General features: G+C 43.3%; 1 protein-coding gene across 5 annotated transcripts in view; it reads right to left on the minus strand.

Moving 5' to 3' along the window:
• mpp2b (MAGUK p55 scaffold protein 2b) overlaps window positions 1–12,884 on the minus strand; it is a 129,144-nt gene that overhangs the window by 44,283 nt on the left and 71,977 nt on the right. The window lies entirely within an intron of this gene.

The raw sequence follows: 12,884 nt of genomic DNA on the forward strand, positions 1-12,884 counted from the left end.
GATGTTGTAGGGCTGTCATGGTTGACACACCTCTTCAACATTGCGTGGCGGTCGGGGACAGTGCCTCTGGACTGGCAGACTGGGGTGGTGGTCCCCCTTTATAAGAAGGGGGACCGGAGGGTGTGTTCCAACTACAGGGGGATCACACTCCTCAGCCTCCCTGGTAAGGCCTACGCCAGGGTATTGGAGAGGAGAGTCCGACCGATAGTCGAACCTCGGCTTCAGGAGGAACAGTTTGGTTTTCGTCCCAGCCGTGGAACACTGGACCAGCTCTATACCCTCTACAGGGTGCTCGAGGGTTCATGGGAGTTTGCCCAACACATGTGTTTTGTGGACCTGGAGAAGGCATTCGACTGTGTCCCTCGTGATGCCCTGTGGGGGGTGCTCCAGGAGTATGGAATCGGGGGCCCTTTATTAGGGGCCATCCGGTCCCTGTACGAGCGGAGCAGGAGTTTGGTCCGCATTGCCGGCACTAAGTCGGACCTGTTCCCAGTGCATGTTGGACTCCGGCAGGGCTGCCCTTTGTCGCCGGTCCTGTTCATAACTTTTATGGACAGGATTTCTAGACGCAGCCAAGGGCCGGAGGAGGTCTGGTTTGGGGACCAGTGGATTTCGTCTCTTCTTTTTGCGGATGACGTGGTCCTGCTGGCCCCCTCTAGCCAAGACCTACAGCATGCGCTGTGGCGGTTCGCAGCCGAGTGTGAAGCGGCTGGGATGAGGATCAGCTCCTCCAAGTCCGAGGCCATGGTACTCGACCGGAAAATGGTGGCTTGTCCTCTTCAGGTTGGAGGGGAGTTCCTGCCTCAAGTAGAGGAGTTTAAGTATCTCGGGGTCTTGTTCACGAGTGAGGGAAGAATGGAGCGGGAGATCGACAGACGGATCGGTGCAGCTGCCACAGTAATGGGGGCGCTGTGCCGGTCCATTGTGGTGAAGAGAGAGCTGAGCCGAAAAGCAAAGCTCTCAATTTACTGGTCGGTCTACGTTCCTACCCTCACCTATGGCCATGAACTTTGGGTCATGACCGAAAGAACGAGATCACGGATACAAGTGGCTGAAATGAGCTTCCTCCGTAGGGTGGCCGGGCACTCCCTTAGAGATAGGGTGAGGAGCTCGGCCATCCGGGAGGAGCTCGGAGTAGAGCCGCTGCTCCTCCACATTGAGAGGAGCCAGTTGAGGTGGCTCGGGCATCTATACCGGATGCCTCCTGGACGCCTTCCTCGGGAGGTGTTCCAGGCACGTCCCACCGGGAGGAGGCCCAGGGGACGGCCCAGGACACGCTGGAGGGACTATGTCTCTCGGCTGGCCTGGGAACGCCTTGGGCTCCCCCTGGAGGAGTTGGAGGAGGTGTCTGGAGAGAGGGATGTCTGGGCGTCTCTGCTGAGTCTGCTGCCCCCGCGACCCGGTCCTGGATAAGCGGAAGACGACGAACGAACGAACGAAATTATTTTTCTGAAATATGATAAGTATAATTTTTGATATATATAAATTAATCAATAATCATGATCCTTACAGTCAGAATTGCGACCAAAAAAGCTAGAGCCATACTTTTTTTCGCAAATGAAACCGGAGAGTTAAACTTAAATATTCTGCTCACCACATGTCCCAGAGCATGGTTCTTATTTTCCAGAAACTGTTGCAGAAATCCAGTAAAAATCGCAAAAAACAAACATTAAATATTATAGCTATTATAACTGTATCTATATTCAATATATTTTACAATTATATCAGCAGTAGCAATAAATAAATGTAGCTTTTCTGGTATGAAACTTAGTTCAGTGTATAAATATTAGTTAAAATTCTTTCTGTCTAATATTTTACCTTTAGAATCTCATACTGGCCCATGTCTACACTGAATTTGCCACCATGGAGAAGTACAGGTCTCTACAGAACACACAGTGCCTTCCTTTCCAAAACTAGGAGTTTATTTCAAACACAGGCAGCGTTTGATACAAAGATGCAGTCGGCCCAATTTATAAAGTCATGAAATAGATTTTCTGAATAAGTATAAAACAGACCACAAAGAGTAGTTTACATTTGCTAAGTCAATAAACAAACTAAAAAATGAACAGAACTGAATATCCAAACTGTCTTATATACAGGGGTTGGACAATGAAACTGAAACACCTGGTTTTAGACCACAATAATTTATTAGTATGGTTTAAGGCCTCCTTTTGCGGCCAATACAGCGTCAATTCGTCTTGGGAATGACATATACAAGTCCTGCACAGTGGTCAGAGGGATTTTAAGCCATTCTTCTTGCAGGATAGTGGCCAGGTCACTACGTGATACTGGTGGAGGAAAACGTTCCCTGACTCGCTCCTCCAAAACACCCCAAAGTGGCTCAATAATATTTAGATCTGGTGACTGTGCAGGCCATGGGAGATGTTCAACTTCACTTTCATGTTCATTAAACCAATCTTTCACCAGTCTTGCTGTGTGTATTGGTGCATTGTCATCCTGATACACGGCATTGCCTTCAGGATACAATGTTTGAACCATTGGATGCAAATGGTCCTCAAGAATGGTTCGGTAGTCCTTGGCCCATCTAGCACAAGTATTGGGCCAAAGGAATGCCATGATATGGCAGCCCAAACCATCACTGATCCACCCCCATGCTTCACTCTGGGCTTGCAACAGTCTGGGTGGTACGCTTCTTTGGGGCTTCTCCACACCATAACTCTTCCAGATGTGGTGAAAACAGTAAAGGTGGACTCATCAGAGAACAATACATGCTTCACATTGTCCACAGCCCAAGATTTGCACTCCTTGCACCATTGAAACCGATGTTTGGCATTGGCATGAGTGACCAGAGGTTTGGCTATAGCAGCCCGGCCGTGTATATTGACCCTGTGGAGCTCCCGACGGACAGTTCTGCTGGAAACAGGAGAGTTGAGGTGCACATTTAATTCTGCCGTGATTTGGGAAGCCGTGGTTTTATGTTTTTTGGATACAATCCGGGTTAGCACCCGAACATCCCTTTCAGACAGCTTCCTCTTGCGTCCACAGTTAATCCTGTTGGATGTGGTTCGTCCTTCTTGGTGGTATGCTGACATTATCCTGGATACCGTGGCTCTCAATACATCACAAAGACTTACTGTCTTGGTCACAGATGCGCCAGCAAGACGTGCACCAACAATTTGTCCTCTTTTGAACTCTGGTATGTCACCCATAATGTTGTGTGCATTTCAATATTTTGAGCAAAACTGTGCTCTTACCCTGCTAATTGAACCTTCACACTCTGCTCTTAATGGTGCAATGTGCAATCAATGAAGACTGGCTACCAGGCTGGTCCAATTTAGCCATGAAACCTCCCACACTAAAATGACAGGTGTTTCAGTTTCATTGTTCAACCCCTGTACATCCAGTTTGTCAATATCGTTGCCAGCAATAGAAACTTGAACTATTCTGTACACATCTTATTGGTTTATTTATCATTTGTTAGATGATAAAACAGAGTTATAGCCTCCACTCTATTTCATACCAAAGGTGTTTAGGAAGGTTGAGGTCAGGGCTTCTCAGGTCTATGAAATAAGACAAACCATCTTTTATACAGAAAGCGACAAGCAGATAGAGTTAAGTTATGCTGGGTTTTTGTTTTTGCACTGAAAGTATCCCTTCCGTTGTGATCCTGTGTTTACTGTGTTTCTTTCCTAGATGATGCCATTAGAATCAGAATCAACTTTATTGGCCATGTTTGTTATAATAAACAAGGTATTTGACTTTGGTTTCCAGCAATCACTTATAGTACTGGTCAAAGGTTTTAGAAACACAATTTCATTTAATGGTTTTCTTTATGTTTATGACTATTTACATTGTACGTAGATTCTCACTGAAGGCAATAAAACTGTGAATAAACACATTAAAATATGCAGCAAACAAAAACGGGTATAAGAACTTTAAATGTTTTATATTCTAGATTCCTTGAAGTAGCCGCCGTTTGCTGTGATGACTGAAATATTAACCTTTGGCTGTCTTTCCGTGAACCTCTGGGAAGATCTTTCAAGACTCTTTGGAAAACCTTTTCAGGTGACCACCTCATGAAGCTCATGGAGCAAAGCAGTAATCAAGGCAAACAGTGGCTGTTTTGAAGAATCTAAAATTTTAAAATATTTAGTTATTTCACACTTTTTGTTTCCTATACAATTCCATGTGTGTTCATTCACAGTTAGGACATGTTTGGTGAGATTCTACAATGTAAATTGTCATGAAAAAAAAGAGACTCATTAAGTGAGAAAGCGTATGTAATACATTTGACAGGTAGTATATGTATATGTATATATTATTTGTTTACAGCAGTAGTGGAATAAGTCTAACAGTTTGTGTCCGGGAGGTGTGGGGTCTGCAGAAATGTTAGCTGCTCTTTTCCTGACCGTAGACCTGTACGAGTCCTGGATGGATGGAAGGCCAGCGCCAATGATCCTTTCTGCAGATCTAATTATTTGTTGCAATTGGAACTGCCCTGCTTTATAGATGAGCCAAACAACACAGTGATAGATGAGCACAAAACAGATTGAATGATGACAGTGTAGAAGATGACCAGCAGCTCTTATTGGGCAGCTGTTGTATCTCCACATCATCTAGGTGGTTTGGTCCACTTGTAGAAGTGCAGTGTATGAGTGAATCAAACTAAATGAAGGCTCTAAAAAAGGAAAAGTTATACATAACTTGAACTGCAATAAAAACCCCAAAACTGATATTTCAGTCTTCTGGTACCTGATGAAAAGCGATTTTTTTTTGGTAAAGTAGACTTCTACCTCTGCATGAACTCTTCTGTTCATTGCCTCAAAAAGCCATAATCCCAATGATTTCTTTCAAAAACATGCAGAAATGAGTTTGCATTTATGCATAAGATGACATTTTACTGTAACCACAGAAAAAAATGTGAAGATCAATTTTCTTCAATTAAACTTAACAAAAAGTTTTGAAACTAAAGTACCCTAATGAGTTCCGATACGGAAATTGGCTGAGTGCATTTCTAATCTAAAAAAACAAATAAAAGAAAAATCCATGCCAATAGTCAATCAATTTTCTAGATCATACAAACACCCACATAACAACACACACTCCTACAGTTTAGATTCACTAATTAACCAAACCTACATGTTTTCAGACTGTGGGAGGAAGGTGAACTACAAGGAGAAATCCCATGAATGCAAGGAGAGAACATGCAAACTCCACACAGAAATGTCTGCACATTCCAGATTTTTCTTGGAACCAGAGGTGTGTATTGTCTTGTTTTAATACAGCAGTTATCCCCATCATGTCTGTTAGATCTTTACTGTTTCCCAAACTACAGTGTCTGCAAGCAAGAGATTGGAGAACATAAAACAGAAGAGCTACAGTGATTCGAATCCCGTTTTCTTAATCCATGCAAAATTTGAGCTTCAAAAGTTTAATCCTTCAACATGTTGAGATTTGTTTTAAAAAATACATTTCACACTGTCAAGAAAAGCTTCGAAATGCCTTGACTTCTTCATTCAAAATCATACCGGCACAGAGTCATTTAGATTATCACCGTACCTCGTGTTAATTTTAGATTACAAATATACATAGTTTATTTTTAAGATTTTTTTATTAATTTTATGGACCACTAAGATCGCATTTTCCTAGTATTTTTTTTCCCCCAGAATTCACAAAGCACAGTGCTGAAGCCAGCTTCCAATCCAGCACTGTGGTAATTTTTGGGTTTTTTGGCAACAATTTTTGGGTTAACGTTCATAAAATCTTCCAACAGAAACATAATGAGCAGCAAAAGCTAGATAGAAGTTGCTTTTTTCTAGTGGTGTTACCTTTCAGATTATTTTTCCAGCATGACACCAAGTGAAAATAGAATAGCAGGCACCCCTCTAAACAGCAATTGTAACTAATGACAACAAAATGAAGCCAGGACAGTGAAATTGAAACATGATTGCAATTTATGAGATAAAGACTGCATGATGATATTTAAATGTCAGAGATGGATGTGAAATGCTTTACAGTGGCAATACATTTTTTATAAAGTTCCCTAAATGTCAGTGAAAAGATTGTTTAGAATTTTGTCTGAGGGTGACAAAATCAAAAGCATCTGTACAACAGATGCAAGGCACCGTTTTACAGATGCAAGCCACCTTGCCTTACCCCTGGAACCTTTTCACAGCTTGTCAACACAAGACGTTTTAAAACCAAAAGACTTCAAATGTTTTTTTAGGGATATTGTGTGACAGACCAACACAAAGTTGTACATAATTGTGAAGTGGAAAAATATACATGGTTTTCATTTTTGTTTTACTAAAATTGGCATGCATTTTGTTTCATTTTGCTTCCCTTTCTCTGATACAGTCAATTGCCTTTAGAGCCCATCTGTATGTAATTTAATCTCGGTATAAATGTAACTGCTCTGAGGCCCAGAGGTTTGTTAAAGAACATCAATGAACAGACAGCATTTTGTAGACCAAGAAACACAGCAGACAGGTGAGTTGAAAAACGGGATCAAAATGTGGAAGATGCGGGAAAACTAAGGACAAAGATAAGTGCCTAGCTTTGAAATCAACATGCAACAAGTGTAAAAAGGTGGGTCAGTGGGAAAAAATGTGCCACAGTTAATCAGTAAGAGAGGTGATGGAGGCAGAGACTGTTTCACATACACCATATTTCCTAGGGGCAGTCACAGACACTAACAGAGGGAGTGATCAATGGATTGTACAAATTTCCATTGGTGCAACACCATTTAAATGTAAAACTGTATAGGGGCAGATCTAAATATTATAGAGGAAGAGACATTCAGTTGGTTAGTCCCTGAGCAAAGACTGGTACATTCAAACATTTTACCAATGAACAGCCCCAGTGGTCAGTTAAACGGCATTAGGAAGTTCCAGGCCAGTGCGAAATACAAAAAGAAACACTATTCATTCCCAGTATTCGTCATCCATAGCCAGACTGCAAACAACCTGCTAGGCAGAGACACTGCATGTGCAATGGGGCTAAATAAATGCATTGAGTAAATGCACAAAGCATTTGGTGAACATGGGACTCTCAAGACAGAGCCTGTCAAAATTCAGCTAAAGGAGAACACTGAAACGTACGCAGTGCACACAGCTCACAGAGTCCCCTTACCTCTCATACAGACAGTAAAAGAGGAAATACAGCGTATGGAGTCAAATGGTGTCATTGAGAAAGTGACAGAGCCAACAGACTGGTGTGTGCCAATGGTTCCTGTCCCAAGGTAAAATGACAAAATATGCATTTGTGTGGACCTGAAATGGCTAAATGACACTTTAAAAAGAGAGAGGTATGTCTTCCCAACTGCTGAGAAAATCACCGCAAAGCTATGTGGTGCCACCATGTTTACATGTCTGGACGATGCCTCAGGATTTTAGCAGATACCTCTACATCTAGAAAGCAGCAGATTTACCACATTCATAACACCTTCGTCTCCATCCTGATCAGCCTCGTGGTCCGTCAGGAGCCGGACCTTAGAGGGGGGGTACTGTTATGAGTCTGGCACGTCTGCTCTACCCTGTCTCCCTGGCTGCAATCAGCAGATTAGATGCACCTGGTGGCTGCTGCAGTGTAGTGCAATCTGTGGAATGCCAAGCACCTGTGTCTTACCTGATATATACTGACTCTGACAAGCAGACGGTGCCAGATTTTTGAAAGCCATTCGTGTGAGTAGATATCCAGCGTTCCTTCCTGTCTGATCATTGTTCTTGACCTTGCCTTGCCTTTTGGATTTCTGCCTCTGCCTGCTCCCTGTCGGACTATTTGGATTTTGTTTGTCGACCTTGTTTCCTGCATCCGGTTTATGCCTCTGCCTGCCCCTTGCCTAATGCCTCTTGTTCCGATTGTTGACCCTGTTTCTGTCTTTGGATTACTCATTCAAAGGACCCCCCTTCGGTATCACAAGTGCTCCAGAAATCTTCACACAAAAGATGGTGGAGACTCTCAATAGTCTTGAAGGAGAAGCAGTCTACATGGATGACATCCACATGTATGGCAACACTGCAGCTTGACGGGCACCTAAGCAAGGTACTGGAGAGAACCGAGTCAGCTGGCTTAAATTTGAATGGAGACAAGTGTGTGTTCAGACAGAATCAACTTCACTTCCTTGGCCAGGTGACTGACAAGTTTGGGGTAAGGCCTCACTCTGAAAAGACAAAAGCGATCAGAGAGCTAGCACAGCCATAGAACACCCAGGACCTGAGACCTGTCCTAGGGGTGTTCACGTATTTGGGAAAATATATCCCATATCTGTCAACAGTGGGTCAGCCATTGTATGAACTATTGAGATCCAAGACTAAATGGATGTGGGACCACCCACAACAGGAGGCATTTCAGCGTATCAAAGACATCCTGTCCACATTTCCATTGGTGGAGTTCTACGATGTGAACCGACCTACTACTGTCTTATCAGACACTAACAGCTAAGGCATCTTGGGCGTGCTGCTGCAGCAACATGATGGTGAGTGGAAACCCCTCTAGAGTGCACAACAGAAGTGAGTAACACCCATTCAGATATAGAGTGCTACATTGCAACCAATATCAGCAGCATACCAGCTACACCACAGAGGCTAGAGGCCATACGAGACGCCACGGCAGATGATTGTAACTTACAGATGATACTGCAGTATGTTAGGTCAGGTTGGCCAGAATATGTTGGAAATGTCCCTATTTCCATCAGAGAGTGTTACCCAGTTAGAAGTTAACTGATGGAATATGATGGGATTGTCACAAGAGGCTGTCGCACGCTTTGAGAGCTGACAAACTAGATAGCATCCATGAGGGACATCAGGGTCTAAATGCAGAGAGCAGGCTAATTCATCCGTGTGGTGGCCTGGCATCTCGGCTGAATTCAAACAGAGTTGAATCTTGTCAGACCTGTTAGACCAAACACACTTAGCGAAGGGAGCCTCTCAATTTGACATCTCTACCCAACTGGCCATGGGAGAAACTGGCAACTGACCTGTGTGATCATAACAAATACACCTACCTACTAGTTGTGTCAGACTACTTCTCTAGGTTTCTGGAAATCCTTTACATGCCTACAACTACAGCTAGTTTGTAGGTCGGCAGTAAAGTTTACTTATAAAGAAACCAACTACAGTTGGTGCTGAAGCTAAAGACATTGTTTGCTCGTTTTGGTTGCCTGGAATGGGCCCCACTTCGCTTGTGCAGAATCCCAGGAATGTGTCAGAGAGTTCGGCTTCCAGCACATCACCTTAAGTCTGCATAATCCCCAGTGGACAGGCTGAGAGAGGAGTACAAATTGTAAAGAGGATTCTAAAACAGAAAGACCCACTCCTTGCTCTCATGTGTTACACCCTGCATCACTACTGGTGTCAGCCCAGCTGAATTGCTCATGGAAAGGAGAATTAAAATAACACTTTCCACACTTGAGGCCAACCTCTGACCCCGATGGCAGAATCTGCAAGCCATCCGGAATAAAGATGCAAAGGAGAAACAGAAACAAGATTTCTACTTCAACCAACAGTATGGTACAAAACCCCTGCCATTGCAGAAAACTGGAGATTCCAGGTTTCAGCAATGTCTGAAACCTGGAATCACCAAGAATCCTTACCAAGCTAGATCATCAGAGTGCTTGGGGAACACCAGCTATCGTTGCTGGTTGCAGTACTACTCAAAGGTCTTACATCATCAAAATACCCCAGGGGGCAACTCTGAGATGGAACCGCTGTCATCCGATATGCATCCCTGCTTCAGCTGGAGATACACCACCTCTGGCCCCACAAGGTCCACAGCCAGTGGATGTTTCACAACAGCATTGTTCTGCTATTTCTAAAGAGAATGTGTTGCCAGCTGGACAGTTGTTTACCTGGTCTGGGAAGCAGAGTAAACCTGTGGACAGGTTGAATCTGTGAGGGTGCTCAACGAACGCTGCCCAGAACAGAAAGAAAACAAAAAATGAGAAGAAAGTGAAATGGAAGGAACTGAAGTGGATGTATTGATTTGCATCGTAGACATTGTTTTCTTTTCTATTTTCAGGTGTTTAACAAGAAAAGATAAAAAAAATACAAATGTTGAAGAGATGTGTGTTCTGCACAGAGTAGTTAAGTTCAGTTTTTTTTCTTTTTTCACTGTGTCCTGTCTGGCAGAGTAGCACTCATAATTGTTGTCTGAGTGCCAAGAAGAAGCCCAACAGATTTACTTTCACAAGTTGAGCTTTACGGCTAACGCTATTGCGCTCCACTTGATATTTATTAAGGAAACTTTTTTAGAAACTGCTATGGGATTGTTTAAATTGCAAAGGACACGGAGACAGAAACGAGAAGGAAAAAAAAAGAAGCAAGAAAGAGAGAGAGGTGGGGCAAAAAGGAAAAGGGGAGAGAAGGAGAAAAGAATGGAGGAGAGAAAGAAGGGTGAAGAGAATACAAGATAACACCCTAGATGACTGCTTCTACACCTGCAGAAACATACTGTATATAACAATAGCATTGTTATCGAAAAGTGTACGGTACTAATGAATGCAAGATGTATTTGGTGGTAACTGCAGCTCAATATAAAACACCTGTGGGTGTAAGTGTGAGCGTGCTTGTATATATAAGGTTTCTCCATAAAAATATGCAATAGCGAGTGTGAGGAGCCACAGAACTGGACCCAAGACAGAGATGGATGAGATCTGAGCCACAGACATTCAAAGGCCCCCCAGAGCACGTAAAACCCCGGGAGGACCACTGCGGGAGGACTACCGTAACCCTCTCAGAGAAGAGCAGAGGAGAGCCCCAGGGGGAACCACCCAGCAGCCATAGCACAGAAGCCCCAGGGAACTGCAGCGACAAGCCCACAGGCCTCTATGGCACCTGTGTATGCCGAAGCAGATCCAGCCATGGACCCAGAGACCCCGGGGCACATCATTCTCCAAGCAGAGGCCCGACAGAGCCAGGGGGCCCAAGCCCAGGAAAGCAAAGGGAAAAACGGATTGATTATGCGGGAATGCTTGTTTGTTTGCACCGTGATCCCAGGACCTCTCTTCTCCTCCACCAGCAAATCACCATGATTTACACATTTTAGAATCCAGTCTAAATTCTATCATCAGTTAATTTCTCTCCATTGGTTACGAGGAGTGCATTGTTTTTTATGTTTGGTTGTTTCTTTAACAATCAATCACAGCTCTTATAAGACAGCGTCACACCTAGCAACGGGGTCAACCTCACCTCCTCACTAAGATAGAAAGTTCTGTGGTCTAGTCGCTCTCAGCAGCGAAGTGAATCACACTTAAGGTACGACTCCTTGCCAGAAATTTTTAGGCTAAGATAGGAGATCTCTGAAAGGACTCAGAATCTATGTGAATACAGGCCCTGATTTACTCACCTGCTTTCCAAGTAATTCTCAACACCTCTCTCAGTATTTAAGCTTACTGGCTTTCATGGTTCTTTGCTTGATTCTTCCGTTACCATGCCGGTTACTCCCACATTGTACAGCCCTTTTCTCTGACCAATGCTCGGTTCTCTTTGTCCTGTATTCATATATGTGTGGTGGCCCTTGATGCACTGATTCCAGCCTCAGTACACTCCTTGTAAAGCTCCCCCAAATTCTTGAATGGATTTTGCTTGACAATCCTCTCCAGGATGTGGTTCTCCCTGTTGCCCCTTTGCCTACCACACTTCTTTCTTCCACTCAATTTTCTGTGCTTAAATACAGAACTCTGTTAACAACAAGCTTCTTCAGCAATGACCTTTTGTGACTTACCCTCCATGTGGAGGGTGTCAATGACTGTGTTCTGGACATCTGTCCAGTCAGCAATCTTCACCATTATTGTGTAGCCGGTGACCCAGAATGAGGGACAGTTTAAAGAGTTAATTAGCTGATTAGGGTGTGACACCATCAGTGTCCAATAATGAACTTTTTTTTACAGTATTCCAATTTTTTAAGATACTGAATTTTGGGTTTTCATTATCTGTTACCCATAATCATCAAAATTACAAGAAACAAAGGCTTGGAATATATCACCTTATGTGTGATGATTCCATATAATATAAGAGTTACACTTTCTGAGATGACTGGTAAAAAGTATTGTACTTTTATTAATATTCTACTTTTTTGAGATGTACCTGTATATTCTGCCACCAACTGGGCTTCACCCCACACAACTTTTTAATTTTATTTCTTGCATATGACAGCCTGTGATGTCACACAAGCAGTTCTCTCAGCAAAGGAGTGAGACAATCCTGCTGGATTGTTGAGGCTCTATTATTCCGATCTTCGTGCATAAGCGTTTTTCGGGGTGTGACAGCAGTTTCCTATACCAAGGCCGGCTTTACACAGGGGCAAGAGGGGGCACTGCCCCCTAAAACAAATGCCTGGCCAACTCAAATCAGTTCTCACACAAGCACAAGCCCCCACCTTGCCTCTCCCTCCTCCTCCTACACTTAAGGCCAAAACATAATCATGCAAACTTGTCTCAAAGTGGATGTTCGCCGAACATGTCTGCGCAAGGTTACATTTTTACGACCACATACGCGGTGTCACACAATAACCGCGTATGCTTAACATTATAGCGCTGCAGCACCAGATCCATTAGGGATCTGGTGCTGGTCTGGTTTTAGCTTTCTGGATGTTTTTTTGTATTTTCCCCCTTAAGCATGATGCTGTCTCTCCCCATCAAGTCAAAGATTAACAAAGTGAAGCCTCAGTGTATATTAGATGAACTCTTAACGGTATTTTGGGTGTTTACAATTGACCAATATAATTTCACAGTGACAGTTGATTACCAATGATCATCACTGACTGATGATGTCAAGTTCAACAAATTCTCTTTTTCAAAATAAATGAACTATTGATATGAGAAAAAGACAACATTTTGAGATGTGTAGGTTTATAGTTTTCTATTTTGATAGAATTTTCCCATGAATAATTTCTAAAACCCTCCAAAATGTGTTCAAAAGCAGCGT

Source organism: Girardinichthys multiradiatus, chromosome 10, assembly GCF_021462225.1.
Source record: "Girardinichthys multiradiatus isolate DD_20200921_A chromosome 10, DD_fGirMul_XY1, whole genome shotgun sequence".
In the NCBI taxonomy this organism is placed as follows: domain Eukaryota; kingdom Metazoa; phylum Chordata; class Actinopteri; order Cyprinodontiformes; family Goodeidae; genus Girardinichthys; species Girardinichthys multiradiatus.